This window comes from Lissotriton vulgaris, chromosome 11 (assembly GCF_964263255.1).
Source record: "Lissotriton vulgaris chromosome 11, aLisVul1.2, whole genome shotgun sequence".
NCBI lineage: Eukaryota > Metazoa > Chordata > Amphibia > Caudata > Salamandridae > Lissotriton > Lissotriton vulgaris.
The window spans coordinates 1,020,291,881-1,020,311,375 of record NC_141699.1 but is presented as its reverse complement, the minus strand read 5'-3'; positions in this window follow the sequence as shown (position 1 = coordinate 1,020,311,375).

Genomic DNA, 19,495 nt, shown 5'->3' with positions numbered 1-19,495 from the left:
AGTGTGCATTGAGATAGAAATCTTGTGCTGCCCTTTGTCCCCTGGCCAGTATATGGGGCATTTGTATGTGGTTGTGGGCTCTAGCAGTGATGCATCTCAGTACCTGATGCATGCACCGCAACTGGCTTGCCTGGAAAATGCCTACATGGTTACTGGAGACCTTCTGGAAAGACCCATTGGCAAAGAAATAGAGAGCAGAAAGGATCTTGAGATCTGCTGTTGTATGGGAGCAGCAGGTCACAGAGTCAAGTTCCTGCTCCCACTCACATACCATATCCAAGTTGACTTCTGGAGGGAAATGGTACCTGGCCCTTACATCTTGTCTGGACATTCCAAATAGGTTGATCCTCTGTCTGAAGATTCTCTCTGCTCTCCTCCCCCTCCTCAAGTAGTTTTGCCACATGGCAAGGGGCAGAGCAACAAACACATTCAGCGACATGTTGAAAGGGTTTGCGTGTGTCTGCTCTGCATTTATACATGCTGCAGGGCTGGGATTGGATGCAGTGTGTCAGCTGATGCATGGTGGGGGATGGTAGGCACTTGTACAGGTGTTTACCCTTGAGGAAAATGATCAACGGACACAATGCATGTATTACGGCCCAAAATCAGAGATTCCTGGCCGTAATGCAGAATTACCACTCTGAGTGTGGGAATTCCGGCCCGAGTGTGGACGTAAAGTAAGTAGGCGTAACTCCATTCTGTGAATATCAAAAGTAGTAAGTTCATTCTGTGAATACCAGAAGTAGTAAGTGCATTCAGTGAATACCAAAAGTATACGTTTAGGATTTTGTCTTAAGTTAGTTCTGTGAATCGGGCCCTTAGATTCTTCAGGAGCATACTGTGTGATTTTCTAACTTAGTTATAACCATATCAGATTATACCTGCACCTAGGTGTCAGAGAAAACAGCATGAACTCGATATGCCCCTTTGTGGGAAACAGTTGAGGTTTTAATAAGTGGGAAATTACATAGGTGGGAGCATCCTGGTCCACTTGAAGGTGTGGTGCCTGATATGCAGGAAGACATCATGGGAGTAATCCAGTTAATAGTTCATCTCCTATCCCATGACCCCTTTGTAATTGTTACTTCATGTAAAAGGAAGCACATTCTTCAGCACTTTCAAGCACACTCAATAGAAAATGTATCCTAAATCACATGCAAGACTTTTTCTTGCACAATTATGAGAGTAACTGAAATGTGCAAGGGAGCACAATCTGAGCAATGCGTTGTTTTAAAAGTGTGGAGACCTTGAAAGTAATGTGTCTTGTGGTGCCCCAAATAATATCAGATCCTTTTTTTCATCTAGATAACATTCTTCCAGCAGGCTTGAGGGAGTGTGTGATAGAAGGCAGTAAAATGTGTGTGCACCAATAACACTTACATTTATTAGAAAACATTGCTGCCCTATCAAGAGCAAAGACCACCTAACATATTATCACAAGACAGCTGCAACACAATTGTTTAAGACATGAACACATCTTGGTAGAATTTTGGAGCCCTGTTCTCAATTCAAATAACACCAGCTAAAATGATTTATCAGAGCAATAAACACCCTTACCCAAGTTGTTATAACATAATCCCTCATGCCTGCTGGAAGAATGTTATCTAGATGAGACAGAAAGGATCTGATATTATTTGGGGCACCACAAGACAAGGGAGCATAAATACGTTAACTCTTGCAGTGCATGCAAGGGTGGCAGCTATAATAGTCTCTTCTTCAACTGAAACGTATCAACATGTTACTTAATGACCACACACAGTTTCACCTGGCATCAGTCAACTGGTGGAAAACAATACGTCAGTGACTGTGAGAAAGTGCCTCTTTTTGCGTGGTCATCCCTGTTTTTGTAGAAAGATTGTGCTGGTTTTTGAACATTTCACACTGTGGCACTACTGGCTGTGTGGCCTGTGTATGTACTTTGACCCCCTCAAACATGTGGAAAATGGCTAAATTCTAATTGGCATATTTGACTTCTCAGCAACGCACCTCATATGGTGCTGGAAACAAATCAATGACAAGGAAAAGATGGTAGCATATATTGTGCCATCTAAGCTGCAAAAAGAAAACATAGCTTCAGAACTTTTGTGTAGTCTGATTCCTGTAGAGTTTAAACCAGCAGCGAGCCTGTAAAAATTGCAGTTTTTGACAGGAAAGAACCTTAATTTTGAATAGTAAATAACTGATCCCTAAGTGCTCCTTATATCCCACAAGGTAGGATGCCTAGTATTCCAAAGTGTGCATAGAAGAATTTAATTTTGACATGTACTTTCTTTGGTGACTCCCCTAAAACCGATGTTCACTGTAAAAAATAGCAGTAGCTGTTCTATAAAGAAAATTAAAGTTAAAAATACAAATCCAACTCTGCTGTTGGATTTGGTGTGGCACAAGCTACCTACAAAATGTAAACAATTTAAAATGTTTACTGAAATTACAATTCAGTGGCAATGTTGGATTTTTTATAAATGTTTACGAAAAGTGACTTTCAAAAGTTAGACTTGACCTGAGCCTCCACTGGGGTAATTAGCACTGGCCTGTCTGTAGTTAGCTCCTGTGAGTGTGACCCCTTAAAATGGTGTAAACAAAGTGGCTTTGACCTTTTGGCAGGAAGACCTGGGTGTGAAGTATGGAACTCTTGCAGGGTAGCTGATGAGAGATCAGGAACTTCAACATAAAAGTGACCAGGATGAGGTCTGCCTGCTCATAGTTAAGTGCACAGAGAGGCCTACCTGGGCTGTCTATAACCAGAATGTCATCAGCCTAAGAGGAGGGGCAGATGGTCTCTGAACTAGTTAGATGTATTGAGGTGAAAGGGACTGATTGCTCATTTTTCTGAATACATCCCTTTTTGGGTAAGCAGCTGCCCCCAAGGGCACAAATATGCTGTAATTTCAATTTTACTCAAAAGAGTGCACTGTGACATAGATTGTTTTAAGGCAAACCTGATATGTTAAAAATGTGTGTAATCCTGTCATTTGATCCAGTACCTCCAGCACCTCAGCCAATATTTCCGGACAGAAGTGCAATCCCAGGCCAGGTGTAGAATGTGGGCGCCTCCCGCTCTAACATCTGTCGCAGTTATCAGTGTCTCACAAGTGAAAGAGCAAATGTTTTGTTGGCATATAATACAGACGGTGTAAATATTTGTAGTGGATAATTCACAGCCTGCTGCTAAATAATAATTTTCGATTCTGTTGACAGCAAAATGTCCATTGGACGTCACTTAAGGGGAAGCCCAATTCTTCCTTCCAGCACGTTCGCGCTGTAGGATTTTCGTGTGGGCTGTCTGTTTGAGTGGTGCGATATAACACAGAAACTACATTTGTAGGGTTGGCGTCCACAACAGGGCATGTAAGGGGGCCATCACGGGTGGTCCATTTGGGAATTCTGGGGTGAGAGTTTTAATGTCCTGCCGAAGTCTGACATATATTAAGAGTTCCATTAAACTTGATGACATGTCCCAAAGGAATTCCTCTCAGGTGCAAAATTTCCAATTCTTATACAAATCCTGCCAGGCAGTGCTGCAAAATTCGTAAGCATCTTTCGACAGCCCCCCTCTTGTGTTACATGGAGATCCAATCTTCCTTGCAGGGGCAGCAGAGGGGAGTGCATTATTTTCAGTGTGAGGTGGTTGGCTATATCACTCCACGCTCCGTTTGTGCAGTCGACTGTGGTCGGATCCCTACATTTGGGAGCAGCCAGCGAGCTTAAGTAGGCCGAGTAGGGGAGTGGCACCATGTGCCCATTCTCGACTGCCAGGTGGGGCATGTATGGCTGTGGGTAGATCCAATATGCAGCATAGTGAGCTTGGGCACACAAGAAATATCCATATCTGGTATTTCAAACTCTTTGGAAATAAATGGTTGAGTCAAATTCAAATTCAAATTCAGATTTATTCGATTGTAAAATAATGCAATCATAAAAGCAATTTATACACATTATAATCATAATAAAAATATTAAAATGGGATATCAAGTATTCAAGTTAATTCATATAAAATCATGGCAGTAACTATAATCAAAATATCACACTTAAATTCATCACATAAAATTCACAACAGTTAATTGGCTCTAAAACGATAAACTTAGAAATTCCTCAGGACATTATACTCTTCCTATAACTGACCGCTTTTTTAAACATCGCAGTATTCCAAATCATATTAGCATTATCCATGGTTTGTAGTACAATATATGCTGTCCGGCATTTTCTTATCCCCATAGATTTCAGCACTGGGAGAATCCAAACTTTCCTAATAAGAGTATAAAATCAACAAAAGAAAATGACATGAATAGTGGATAGACTTGAGCAATTATCGCAAGGACAAGGTATCATGGTGCGGCTCCAGTCATTCATATCAGGAAAGCTAATAAGTCTGTGGACCATTCCAAGCCTGAATCTTGTTAATAGGAACCTTCTGGTACTATCACTAGATATGGCTGAATTGCCCCTATTCCGAGGCAAGATAATTATTTCTTTAGGCTGTTCCAAGGAATGTTGTAATTTAGGCCCGGAATGTGGGTTGACAGTCTATAGATCCAGCGCTGTTCTTTGGTGAGGAGGTTTTTCTCATTGTCAGTGGGGTGGACCGGAATTTATTCAATTACTGTCCACCGCATATCGGTAGGGGTGTGACCTGCAGTGAGAAAGTATTCCATGAGTCTGCTGAGAGGAAATACCTCTTACATATATCAGCACCTTAGCGCGTACTTCACATACAGGGCACTGATAATCACATAGGGGAAGATGTATCAAGTGTTTTGCATGTCGCATATGCTGCGAATCGCAATTTCGCAGCGTTTGCGACATGCAAAAGTGCATTTGGCATGATTCAAAGAAATCGCATCGCATAATAAGAATTTGCAATTTTGCAAATTCTTAATTTGCGAGAAGTGAATATTCGCAGAATAAATTGCGATTTCTAATTTTGCATTTCCTTAATTTAGCGAAAACCGCAAATTACAATTCGCAAGGCAAGAAATCGCATCGATATGTAAGAAAAAATTGCAAATTGCGAATTTCTAAAAATCGCATATTAAGAAATCACTATTAACACCAAGTAGAAGCAGGTGGTAAAAAAAAATCACGTAGAAAAGCTCCCACAATGCATTTTCTTTCTCTCCAAAATGGCAGGACTGTACCTGATTGCCAGGAGGCTGCACATTCAAGCTCTTGCCCAGAGAAGACAAAGGCAGGATAGAATATTCAGAATACGCATTACGCTGTTCCAGCAGACTCAGGAGGAGATCTATGAAAAATACAGGCTACATCCTCACACCATGCTTGACCTCATTACTGAATTGGAACCTTTTTTGGCACACCCAACAGCCAGAACACAATCAATACCAACACATGTGCAGGTATTGTGCTCACTGCACCTTTTGGCTTCTGGCTCCTTTCAAACTGTAATTGCTGAGGTTGGTGGAGTGTCACAGAGTGCCCTATCACGTTTTTTCCATGTCTTCCTGGACGCAATGCTAAGTAGACTCCAACATCATATATATTTCTCAAATACACAGCAAGCCATACAGGAAACCAAGTTGGATTTCTACCAAATTGCAAGATTACCACATGTGATTGGATGTATAGACGGAACCCATATTGCCATCACTCCACCAGCAGCCATAGAATATGTATTCAGGAATCGAAAAAGCTACCACTCGCTGAACATCCAGATCATATGCAATGCAAAATACATTATCAATGACATTGTCTCAAAGTTTCCAGGGTCTACACATGACTCTTACATCTTCAGACATAGCGCAATTCATAGACGTCTCAGTGCTGGTCAGTTTGGAGATGGATAACTGCTAGGTAAGTAATACACATGCAAACATCCATCCATCCATCCATTCATCAATATGGATTTTAACATACAGTTACTTTTTCCTTTCTAACTTGCAGGTGATAGTGCCTACGCAGTGCATGATTTCATACTCACCCCATACTTAAATCCTGCAAATGCTAATGAAAGACGGTACAACAGGGCACACAGGTCTACACGTGGGGTAATTGAACGTACATTTGGAATCCTGAAAAGCCGTTTCAGATGCATACACAAAAGTGGAGGTGCATTGCAATACAATCCAGAGACATGTTGCAAAATTGTAACTGCAAGTGCAATGCTGCATAACATGGCAATTCGCAAAGGCACAGAAATTGAAGTGAGTGACTCTGACACATCTGATGATGATGATAACCCTCCACCAAGAATGGCAGTGGCAGGAGTAGGAGCCATGGCCGGTCGTCAAAGAAGGGCAGAGATTACACGTAACTATTTTTAGGTAAGAAAAAATACTAAACACCAATATTAGTTTGCAATTGTTCTTTTAATTCAGAACATGCAGACAGTACTATAAGTTGTACTCATTACTACAAATGTTTGAAAACTGAAATATCCATATGTGTTAATGAAATGAAAAAAGTGGTCTCAATGCATTACTGCTGCATAGGTAATTGAACACTTTAAGTCATTTTTTACGCTGGCGGGTGGAAGCATGTTGCTCCTGTGGAGGCATTGTCTCTTGCTCAGCTCCGGTAGTGGAACGACTTCCACTACTGCGTTGCACCATGATGTTAGTTGGGGTGGGGTTGTTACTACTCCTACTGGAGTTGTCCTCGCTTTCTCCAGAGGAGAGGAGAGTACTTGCACCTGAGTGGGTGGTTTGCATGCTTTCCAAAACCAATGTCATTTTGTCCACACTCTTTGCAACTGCACATGTGCAGTCACTTAATTCACGCTGCATGTTGATAATGCCTGTTGATGGCCTTGGTGTATGTGTGCATTCTACCCTGCGCAGCCTGTGCAGCCCTGTTTCGTGCCTTTTCAGTTTTTACAAGTGTCACGCAGAGTTTGTCAATTGAAGCAGCCATGCTTTCCTGGTTCTTGTTTGATTTTAGTAGCTGCCTATTAATTGATCTCAGTGCCTTTTGTTGTAGGCGCTGCACCTGAAGCATGTTTTGCTCAAGGCCTGCAAACACTGTGACTCCTTGACTTTGGCCTGTGTTACTTCCAGTTGCCTCCAGACCGAATGAGCGTGCCCTCCTTGGAGTTTGGGATTGCTGTTGTGCGTCTTGGGAGGACACTGTAACTGTCTCATTGGGGACTGCTTCTACAGCAGAATTTTCATCCTGTCCCATTGGTACTATAGGTGGTACACGTCGGCGCTTCCTTTGTATGTGCAGATGTTGCACAGGGGCATTAGTGTCTTCTTCTTCATTGTCTGACGTCACATGGGGAGGTGAAAATTCTAATTCATTGTCTGTCCTGGCCTCACTTGTATGTTCCGTGGATGTAGAGTGCAAAATATGAATTTTTTTTCAATACAAAATAAATTATTTCATTGCAGAATACTACTTGTACTGCACTGCTTTAGCATACCAAGAGCTATTTAGTAAAATGGCATGAGTTACTATGGTTGAGAGTGTTACTGTCTCAATAGGACTACCACTCCCATAATGCATTGCTCAGTTCTTGTTTCACAGTATAAGTGGACTACTATTAATGTGACATAGAGCACACACACACATTTTTTTTACACACACATGGATTCAATTAGCAGTCATCTTACCTTGTGCAGTTGCTGTGGGTTCAGAGCTGTCAATGGTAGCCACTCCACTCACACTTTCAGGTAACAGTGTGGATTCAATCAGTTCCTCATGGGGTGTGGGTTTGTCCACTACAGAAGTTCCACCACCTGTTTGGTTGGCATCTTTGATCCTCTCAGCAAGTCTTTCTTTGGATCTGAGTCTCATATCATACCACCTTTTTTTTATTTCCTCAATGGAGCGAGTGGTGACTCCTACAGAGTTAACTTTCTCCCGGATCTCCAGCCAGATTGTTCTTTTCCTGGAATCAGGTACTTTCAATGCTTTTTTGCCAAACAGGTCCTCATGGTTACACACAATTTCTTCAATGAGTACTTCTTGCTCCTTTTCTGAAAACTTCTGCTTTCTTTTCCTATTTTCCAATGCCTGTTCCTCCTGTGCCTTCTGTGACTCCATTGCTCTCCAAACAGGTCTGCTCTGCCTCAGCACACTCTTCCAACTGCCACTGTGTGTGGCTCTGGGTTGCAGGTGCAAGCAATCCCTGGAACTTCCTGGTTGTGATGTCATCAGCCTGTTCCTGCAGTGCATGATTCCCGTTTTTGCGATTTCTTAAATTGCGAAATTCGCAATTTAAGAAATCGCAAATAAATCGCAGAATATTATGCGATTTTTAAGAAATCGCTATTTTCTTGCAGAATTCTTCTTACATATCATTTTGCGATTCCGAACTAGCGATTCGCTAAAAATCGCTATTAAGGACTCGCAAAATGGTTTTTTGATACATCTGCCCCATAGATCCCTGTAACACTCCCACACATAGGTGCTGAAGAAAGCCAGTTTAATAAAAAGGCCTGGCTGAAACTAGTCGACCACACTGGACGTGGGAGACCATAAGTCAACCCCTACACATCCCAAGCCTTTGTTTTTAACCTCTGCCTGGGGCCCACCAATAAAGTAACCGTTAGGGACCCCAAGGATAGAATTATAAAATCTCACGCAACACACATGCACAGCACACTCACCTTCCAAAAAACCTCCTCCGCAGTAATCTGGCGTCGCAGAACACCTGAGGCCCATTCGGTGCTTCGGGTGGGGCCCGATGATGAAGCATGCCACCAAATAGGTTGGTGGGTGAGGGCCTTCATACTAAACCAAATGGTTTCCCATGCAGACACATAGCATACAGAGATAGCTAGTTCTCTTTGATTAACCACTACATCCCAGGGGAAATGAACTTGCTACTCTAGTTCCTCTCTCTCTCCTTGATTAACAGAACTAAGATGTAGGAGGCCCACGGGAAATGTGTGCAGTGTCTAAACACAGCTGCGGGTTACCATTGACTTTCTATGGGAAAAGAACAAGTTACAAATTTACAATTTAACGGTACTTCTAGGTGAACTACAATGGAACCCTTTTAGACTAGGACACTTCGAGAGTCAAGACCCACGGGAGCACCAGAGTACTCATGTTACCTCACCCAGGGAAGCCGGTGCATAGGTGTCTTTTCGTGTTGGGTTTCATCGTCGATTCCAATGGAGAGCTGCAAAGAAGTGCTGCAGGCGACCAAAGGAAAAGTGTCCAGGTGGATCCAAGGGTGGATCGGAGATGTGAAGAACCTGAAAGCAGAGGAGACAGAGTCTGGGCCACTAGCCAGTGACCAGGGCGGCGATACGAAGATGCCACCAGATGTCGGGTGATTTCAGGTGAAAAGGTGAAGCTTGTCTCTTCAGCCACGGGGACCAGGAGGTGGTAATGACAACCAGGACCTGGATTCGAGCTGTCCCACAAAAGTTCTAGTTGCCTGCAGTGTTGGAATCTGGATTGGACCCAACAAGCCGTGGTAAACGTAATCCACACCGGATGTCGAGATTGGCTTCGGTGCAGACCAGCAAGGTCTGAGAAACTTTTCCTTTACAGGGAAGTTGGAGCAAGCCAGGAGCAACTAGAAAAGCAAGTTAAATCAAGGATTGTTCTTCTTGGGGGCTCACTAGCCAATGGACTAGGAACTGCAAAGACGTGTTGAGCTGAAATGCACAAAGCAGGCCCATGGGACACTCGTGAAGTGTGGGCCTCTGAGCTTCAGTGCAAAAGGTGCTCGGGGCTGGGGCTTCAAGCACCCCAATACACAACTTCGGGATACCTTGGGAAGTTGATGCAGGTAGCAAAATGCAGGATGTCCAGGAGTTCTGGTACCATGTCTCTCGTGTCCGCCACAGGTCTCAGCTTTGCTGGGAGCTCAGGTCACCAGCAGAGATGTGTGGAAGTTTGTGTCCTAATTCACAGATTCTTCAGGCTCCGGCGGGAGCCTCGAAAATGCACTCCGGCAAAAATTCTGTTGGTGCCTGTTTGAACAGAGTGGTCATTTCTTCCATCTTCCAGGCGATAGGGAATGTCTAAGGTCCAAGATATATGTTGCAAAATTTAGTCCCGGGTAATCTAAAGTCCTAGGGACTGGGGTTCTATACTAATAGTAAGTTTAGCGGTTGGACTAACTCTAAGTTCCCTCCTGTGGGCGGACCTGGGGACGGGGTGGTTACACCCCTTTCCCTTTGTCCAGTTTCACGCCAGAGCTAGGGCTGAGTGCCCCAGCAAAGGGTTTGAACTGGGAAATGCTTGGAGGACCTTGTGTGCCCCAGGCAGTGTCTCGAAAGCATTCACTGAATGCAGCCCTCCCTGCCCCAATACACTAAAGACTGTCTGGGGAGATGTCAGCACCTCCCTGGAAAGGAAACCTATTGTCCAAGCCTCCCCTGCTGGAGTATCATCCAGCAGCAGGAGGGCAGGCTCAGCAGGAGGGCAGGCTCGTGTCTGTGGCAGCATCCACTTTGTGATGCTGGGGCTCTGTTTAAATTCACCCGTGTTTAACAGTAACTACATGTCTTCTCCCTCTAGAAAGGGTGGGATGCTACCCCCACCGCTAGACCTGGCGGGGGGTAGTATTCCAAGAGGTTTGACACCTTACACAACATGTTTTGATAAAGCCAAACCAAAGTTAGCATTAACCACGAGGATTATAGTGCACTTAAGAGTATATGGTATGGCTATATCATAGAACAGCTATAAAGAGATGGCTACGAAAGCTGCAGAGGGGCTCAGCTTATGCTAGGGCACCCTCTTACATAAAACCAAGCACTCTACCTCCAGGATTGTCGAGGTCTGCCATAGGAGTGGCTTATAGGTTAATATGTGTCTATATAGGTATAGATATAGGTGTGCTATATCTAAGTAAGGGATGATTACCCAGGCTGTAAGAACAGACCTGTGGTGCCAGTTTGGAAGGCTAACCAGGGGTGGCACAATACATGCTGCAGCCCCTGGTAGGCCTAGGGTTCACCTATGCCCTGGGTACCCATGGTACACTATACAGGGGCTCACAAGGGTGACCCAGTACCCAATCTGGTATGTACCTAAAGTACACAGTACCAATTTAGGGAGAGAACAGTTAGGCTGTGGGCCTGATTAGCAGGTCTGCAGCCATACTAAAGTCAAATAACTAGAGAATGACAGCTAAAAGTGGGGGTAACCATAGGAAGCAGACCCTACTCTCTTACATACCTGAGCCATTGTTCCTCTGTGATGGCTATCTCGATGGTGGGACCCCATCTTGCTTCAAGTATGGAGCTCTAACTGCCATCCAAAAGCCACTACTGTCCCTGTTTGAGGCAGCCAGGTGTGGGGACTACCAAGCTTCCTTTTTCAAGCTACCTTTCCTCTCTTCAATAGCTAGATTGTAAATTCTCCTTGCCTCCCTTATGCCGTCCTGATTTCTGGGTTTAGTATGAAGTGCTTTTTTTAATTCATGTGTGCTTTGGTACAATTTAAATCAAACCACCCTGCTGATTTTACTTTACTCTTTTTGTGTACAAAGAGGGCCTCCCTCACAGCACTAGAAATTGATATAAAACACTCAAGTATACTACCAGGGGTTGCTAACTCGTTCAGACATATATCGAAAGCAGATTACACTTATTTACCACGTATATTATAACACATTCAGTATCAATCATAGACCATTCTAAAGCAAACCCGTTGTTTAGAAGTACAATTGACTCTAAAGACTGGGGGCAATTTTTAACTTTACTTGAGCTACTCGTCCACCCTTTAATTGTAATACACAGTGGGAAGTGATCGCTCAAAGAGATATCACCAGTATGGAAAGATCTGATTCTTGGGGCATGGGTATTTGACTGTGGGTGAGACCGATCCATTTCCAGATCTAATGTATTATTGAAATCCCCGCCCGATACTACATGGGTGGAGCCGATGTCCAGGATTTCCCCCCACAGGATAAGAAAATAAAACCTTCAAGTGGGATGGCCTGATTGGTGAATCCACCTGCACTTTTTTGCACTTGGCCTGAAATCACACTTCTGATTTATTATTGGCGTATTTTTTTTTTCTTGGACTTTTTGCATGAATTCTTAAAACATCAATACCTACATTTACCTTTATCGGATATATTCTATTTTTATTGTCATTTTGCTGATTACATTTTGTTGTGCTTTGAGAATTTGGTTGTAGTATTTTTTATTTTGTTGTTTTGTTCCTTCTGAATAATTTACAGATTTTCTTATATTAAGAGGGTCTGCTCTGAGCCCACAACAGGGTTGAGCCTAAGAGCAAATTATTGAAACTGTGTTTTACCATGACAGGTTTGTGGCCTTATTCCATGTGGTAGACTTCAATGAATGACCCCAATTCCTTCACTAACAAAGTCGTTTGTAGTTTTAATCATACCTGACATCCCTTTTGCAGCTGTAGACAAACCTGATAGTAGCAGAAGTTTGAATCCAAATCTGAAGGAACCACAACACCTACATTAACATGATCAGAAGACAAATTTGAAGATAAAAATTACTTGTTCAGAAATAAGTATAGTTCCATAGACCAACAGTTATGATCTGTTCTTACATATAAGTGTGCATTTGATACACAACACGACACGTTCAGAATTATAGCCTAACTTAAAAGTAACTTCATAAAATACTTTTTTATATTTTAATACACATACAAATATGACAAATACTTAAGCATTATATCTCCAACAAATATATCAAGATTACCTAAAACTATTCCAAACAAAACAGAAAGAAAACAAAGAGTCAAAGCTCTTGAAAAATTACATTGCCACAAAGAGCAATTCAAATGTAGGAATACTAAAGAAAAGAACAAAATTAACCACAATTCTTAGAATGGATCAATAACAAACCTTTTTTACATTCAGAAGTAGCTAAAAACAATACAAACCAAAAAAGCATATAAACATTAATAACAAAAACATTTCTTTTCTCAGCAGTAAAATTAAAAATTAAAAAGAACAAAAAAAGAACAACACTGCAAATACCAAAAATAATCAATAAATAAAAAGAAGGAATACCTAATTATAAGTAAATACTGTGAAATTTTACAAATTTTAAATAGCATATATTATACATGAAATGAACATATGTTTTAATAATTCTCTGCTCCTCAGAGATAATGACAGACTCTTCCACATATAAGAAATCACAAAAGGGGCAAACACTGTTAAGTTATGGAGATGCACCTATCACAAATTTGTTACAGGTACTTTTCTCCAGTCTAAGATCAGATGTATACCACTTAGTCTCGGCTCGATTTGAAGCAGTGTTGGATGTTTTCTCCGGAATTAGTAAATCAAGAGTGGTCTCTACCATATTATGAAAAGACATATAGTGACTGCCCACTGTGCTAGACCCATAATCAGGCTCATGCCGGTTTAGTGATTCGCCAAATTTAGCCAGTGCCTAAAGGTGCTATTAATCGGGACCATCTTTACTGACTGTGTCCTAAAATTTATAAGATCAAAAGAAATGACAGAATGATTGACCATATCAGTGGAGCTGTGGAAATATACGTTAGATCAGGCAAGTTGGAAAGAACCTGGTCTAAAATATGCCCTGCAATATGTGTGGGGGCGTTGTTCCTTATCGCAGGATTTAGAGCTAACATTTCTTTAGAAAAAGATGCCAGCATCTGCATCTTCCTGATTATCGATATGTACGTTAAAATCGCCAAGAAGAACAAATTTGTCAGATGATATGACATGAGGAGCCAGTATATCTAGGAGTGTAAAATGGAGTTGGGGATAGGTCCAGGGGGTGATAAACAAGCGCCCCTTTCCAACTCAGCTGGGAATGAAAGTGGAGTCTAAAAACCATAATTCCATTTTATCAGTACTAAGACTGTCCGAAAGAGTGGCTTTTATAGGATCTTTATAAATAATAGCAACTCCACCACCTGTTTTGACTGGCCTATCCAATTTTAATATATGGTAACCAACCGGAACCGCAATTGCAATATCAGGTGTAGAGGATGGTCTAATCCAAGTTTCTGTTAAAAACTCCACATCCGGAGAAGAGGAGGCAAAAAGATCCCATATATTAACTGCATGCTTGGGAAGAGAGCGTACATTCGCCAAAAAGCAATGCCAATTTGTTTCCTGATAGAGGTTATCCGCATCAAGCATAGTATTTGATGCTGTCTCCTTGGGAGCTGGTAGGGTCCAAAATTTACAATGCAAAAATGCAAGTGGGCCCTCCATATTTAAAGGGAACTGATTAATACATATATGGCTAATATTTACCCCTTTAGCGTTGGCAAAACCCTTTCCAATGTTTAATAATTCCTGTCCAGAGTAAATAAGGCGCTGTTTAAGGTTCACAGTGCTATCCATAAGGAAACAGGCAGGGGGGCTAGAGTCTTGAGGGGATCTGGCACAGACGGGCGCAGACGGGCTTGCCTTTGGCATGCCTTGGGCATGCCGCTGGCGCACCCGCTGCGCACATCGTCCAGCACATGAATTTAAAGGGTGAGAGCGGTAGGAAGCTAGACCGCTCACCCTGCTGCCAGAAGTGATGTTGTAATAGGCAGAGAAAAGTTTTAGCGAGAAACTCCCTCCACAGCAAACGAGCGGAGCTCGCAGTGGACCGGGGAGAGGGAAAGTAAGACCTTGGTGAGTAACTATAGTCAAGTGCCACAAATCAATAAATTGTGAAGTTTTAAAAATGTAGGTTAAAAATCGCAGGTTTAAAATAGTAGCCCTACCCCAATTGTTGGAGTGTTATCACATCACCGCTGGCGTTGTAAGCAAAACTAAGTACGGAATTTGGGTAAGTGGAAACTTATGCTGCTGTTGTTCGTGGGCTATGCACAGCAAATGTGGTAGCAGTTTTATTTCTAATGTGCGCGCAGGATCTAGATACATGCTAGCACTTGTCACGCTGAAAAAATCTTATTGTGTCATTTGCTTATCGTGCCATTCCTCTATAACAGGATTGGTGTTGTTTGGCCATGCCGCAGTAGAAGTATTTCGAAGATTGGGGAGGCATCCTTATTTGTTTATATATATATTCGACAGCTAGGTGGGAGGTCTAATTTTAAAAACGCTCCACTAAAGAGTATATATCTTTGTGAATATGCAGTAATCGTGTCTTGAAAAGTAGTAGGATATGACTATACACAAAATGATCCCCTGTAACCAATCGGTGATAGGGATGCATATATATATATATATACATTTTGCACGTATCAGGGTTAAGCGGTAGTGATTTCTAAAAGACGGTTTCCCCTTGACATAATTTGAAAGTAGACTATTTATACACGCGCTAGATGAGAAATACGGGGTAGTCATCTTAGTTGGTCATATTTTCTGTTGACAGGTTGATTATTCTTATTTTTTAGAACTAACCGAGGACTAAGTGCATTGCACTGAACTTGTCTGAAGCCTGAAACGGCTAAAATAGAGCCAGATCGGGAACATGGGATACCTCGCAGGGACTCCCAATATGATATGGTACATGATCTCGCCCATAGTGTTTCTTTAATTTCTGCACTCGGTCTGGGGTAACTAGAAGTCCAGTTGGAACATATCAAGTGGGACAAGGTAGATTTGGGTCCTGAAGGAGATCGTTTTTTCTGCTCTAGGATGTCTGTATAAGAACTGAATATTGGAGGATTACTCATCAACTTGCTAGGACGTGGAATAGAAATTTCCGCGTTAGGTAATTGAAAATGACTCCAATATATAAAAATATGTTCTCTCAAATTTTTCGAGTCACTGGTGTGGTGGTTTAATAAAAACACAGGTGTAATATGTGTCCTGTTTTGTGTTTTTATGAGTCGAGTTAACCTTCTTCCCTGGTTGTGGTATAGGTACTGATCTTTGGTTACCTAGTGTTTTTTAAATAATATGGGTTTGACATTTGCATTAAATGGTTGTCATACAATGCGTTTTTTATATCCTCACAAAGAATGGTGAAATATGTTGTTTAGCAAATATGGGTCATTTGGGTCCTTACATTCTCTGTTGTTGTTCATCACTCTATGAAGGTATATTTTAATGTGGGTTTTCTCATGGGAGATCTCATTATTGTCTGTATACCATTAATGGGATTTCTCCGGTTTTAGAACATCTCCACCACTACACATATGGTGAAGGGTTTATGATTGCATTTCTAATATTTATGTCTGTTGTTTTTAATAGCCCTGATGAAGCCCGCTGGGGTGAAACGCGTTGGCTGTGTGGATCAAGAATGAAGAAGATTTTTCTGTGAAGACAAGTCTCTTTAATAACCAGTGTGATTTGTGTATATACTGTATGCTACCTAATATGTGCCTCTCTGAGCCAGTGTATTGTATAGTTTAAATTTAGGTCCTAGGGCAGTGGACTTACAGAGGAGGGCACAAGCTAGATTGCTAGGTAAACTTACATTTAGTGATAGAAGAGCAAGTGTAGGTGTCATTGTTTTCCCTCACTGCCTTCCCTGTTCTACAACAAAATAAGACTGTAAAAATCCCTATCACAACTGAAACCAAAATGCTTAAACAAATGCATAAACAGGCAGGAAGCATAGTGTGAGTAAATACTGACAAATAAAGCCTAACCACCATACCTTCAAATAGTAGCTAGAGCACTCTGATAAACAAAATCACCAGAAGTAAAATCAGAGTAAAACCTGATTAAGAAAAAATAAACAACTGAATTAAAAAATACATTACTATAAAATTTGTATTACTCTGAGCAGAATTCTAAAATAAATACAGTAACACAGAATTAGGCTTACATTAAAAATAATGGATAATATAAATTAAGATTACAAATACAAACAATCTACCACCCCCCAAAAGTAGTAAGAATCAAATAGATTAACATTAAACTTACTGTTACCACAGAACAGCAGAGAGGAATCACAGCCCTGCAGAGTCACTGCCATCCCAAAAAATAAAAAAATACTCTACAAAAAGGAAATGAAAAAATTACTTTCTTACTAAAAAAGCGAATACAATAAATAAATACAAATATTGAATATGTTTTGTCTAACAAAATGAACAAAATTTGCCATAATTAATATATGTAAACCCTGCTAAAAAGTCTTATAAAAATGTAAAATAAAAATTGAAAACATTTTGTGATAAAAATGTGGACAACATAATGCATGTAAATGTGCATGAAAAAAGACAACACAATGTATATGAGAATGAATATATTAGTGTATGACTATAAACTACATATGTTTGTTAAAAAGTATAAAATATATATCATTTTTAAAATGTTGCCAGAATGAATTGAAACATTTAAAAAAAATCATAAATTAAGGGGCACATTAGGATGGCAGGTGGACTTTCTCCGCCCGCCATCTCGTCGTAAAAAGGGACCACCCGCCATAGGGGCGGGGGTCCCGTGGGTGCCATTAGGATGCGCCTGCCACCGTGGTGAGCGCATCCTGTATTCCTAACATTGTGGCGGGCGGTGCACTCAGCACCGCCCGCCACAATGCCAGGAAGGCATGTCTTGCACTTCCATGCTCAACATGGCAGGCACCGCGCGGTGCCTGCCATTGTGCATGGAACTGCAGGGGGGTACCTATACCCTGCATGGACACCTCCCACCCCCACAGTCCCTGGGGGCCCGCAACGGGCCCCCACAAGCAATTCCTGCATGCCTTTACCATGGAAAGGCATGCTTCCGCCCTCATAGTAATATGGCTGGCGGTGTCTTACAGACACCGTCACCATATAAACTGCTATCTGCCCGCCTACCTACCAGCCATGGTAATGTGGCGGGGGGAAATTGGTAGAAGGTGGAGGTTTTTGGCGGGCGGATCGCCACCGCCATACGAGCGGTGGCGATCTGCCCATTATCCTAAAGTGCCCATAAGTTTCTATTTTTATGAAATAAAACATAAATAATTTTAACTCCAAACTAACCATCCTAACCAAATGAAATACCATTTTGTAAATTGCATAACGTATGAATAATCTGGAAGTCTTGGAGGAGTCCTGAATGATAGTAATCAAAAAGGACACAATATGCATTCTGAAGGGTATTCAGAAGGATTGGGCTCAAGAACCGAATGGCCTGCCGGGCAACATCCTTAAAGAAGACTGGGTTTACTAGAATTCCTTTGTGCATAGCCTGTTCAACACATGCATTTCAACATGTCATTCCGGAATCATGCAAAGGTTCCAGTCTACATCCCAAACAAAAAAAGGGAGACAACTCCCATCTCGAAATTTATAGACTGATTGCCTTACTGTACATTGACGGTAAGGCTTTCGCGAAAGTGATTCTGAACAAGATGGAGGGTTGGATCAGTGAGAATAACATCATACCTCAATACCAGATGGGATTCAGACCAAATTCTTAGACTATGGACAATGTTGTTATTCTATTTGGCAGCTAAGGCTAGAGAATCAACATCACCATCACTTCATAACTGTTTTGTTGACTACAGGGCTGACTTTGATGCCATTGACCTTAACATCCTTTGGTCAAAAACTGGTGAATGGGGCAATACCAAGGATGCTCCTTGTGGCCAGCACAGCACTGTATAAAGGCACATAGGTCGGGACCAAGATCACCAAGACCCATGGCACTGAAAAAATGTACATCAATAAATGGCTAAAGCAGGGATGCGTCATTGCTCCCACCTTGTTCAATTGATATACAGTGGATTTAGGTGTGGAATTTCTAAAAGGAAACACCTACTCACCTAGGCTGGGCATTAACAGACTCCCCATCATGCTGTATACACCAGAATTGACATGAAGAGGGCCTTGGTTATTGCTCATCCATACAATACAAATTAATTTCTGCATGTAAATGCCACAAAATCCAAAGTCCTAATATTTGGCCAATGAACCAAGAAACATCAGCTGGAATGGAAGTTGGGCTGGCTAAGGATAAGCACCATCAGTAAATATAACTGTCTAGGTGTTTGTATGTCAGACACAAGTAAGCCCACCTTGCAGACTAAAGCATTGGTGGACATACCGCTAGGACCACGTATGCACTATGCCAATTACATCATAAGATGCAAAGCCACTCGGCAGGGGGGACCCAATAAGTCCTGCTGGTGAAGTTGCTACAAATGATAAACTATTGTCATCTGGATTTCCCTAGCATGCTCACCTAGTCATTAAAGTGAAGTCATACAGCTGCATGCAGGAAAATATTTTGTATCCCAACAACAAATAGGGGCACATTGATCCTGATAGAATTCAATCTTGTGATTAAGGACATTGAATGTAAAAAATTATCTGATCAAGTATCACTTTCATGTGTCCAGAGTAGATCTATATTTAATGGAGATGCACTGAATGTGATATTTTGGAACACAAAGTGCAGCTGGGCAAAGTTTTTGAGCAGTGCCAGATATTCATTAAACTTGCCCCCACAACAGATCCATTGATAACAATGGACAGACTAAAGATGCTTGCAAATGTACAAGGCAAGTGCGAACCTAGGGAGCAGGATAGGGAACAAATTAGAAACACCCTACATGCAGAGGGCCTTGCCAAATCGCACGAGGATGTCTCATGCCAACCACATTTGAAAGCGTCTCTCGTAAGAGAAGCCCCACAAAAGATACTGCGGGCCAGGCTTTTAACTCTGCCCAAACAGCAATACAGGCTACATTGGAAAAATATTTCT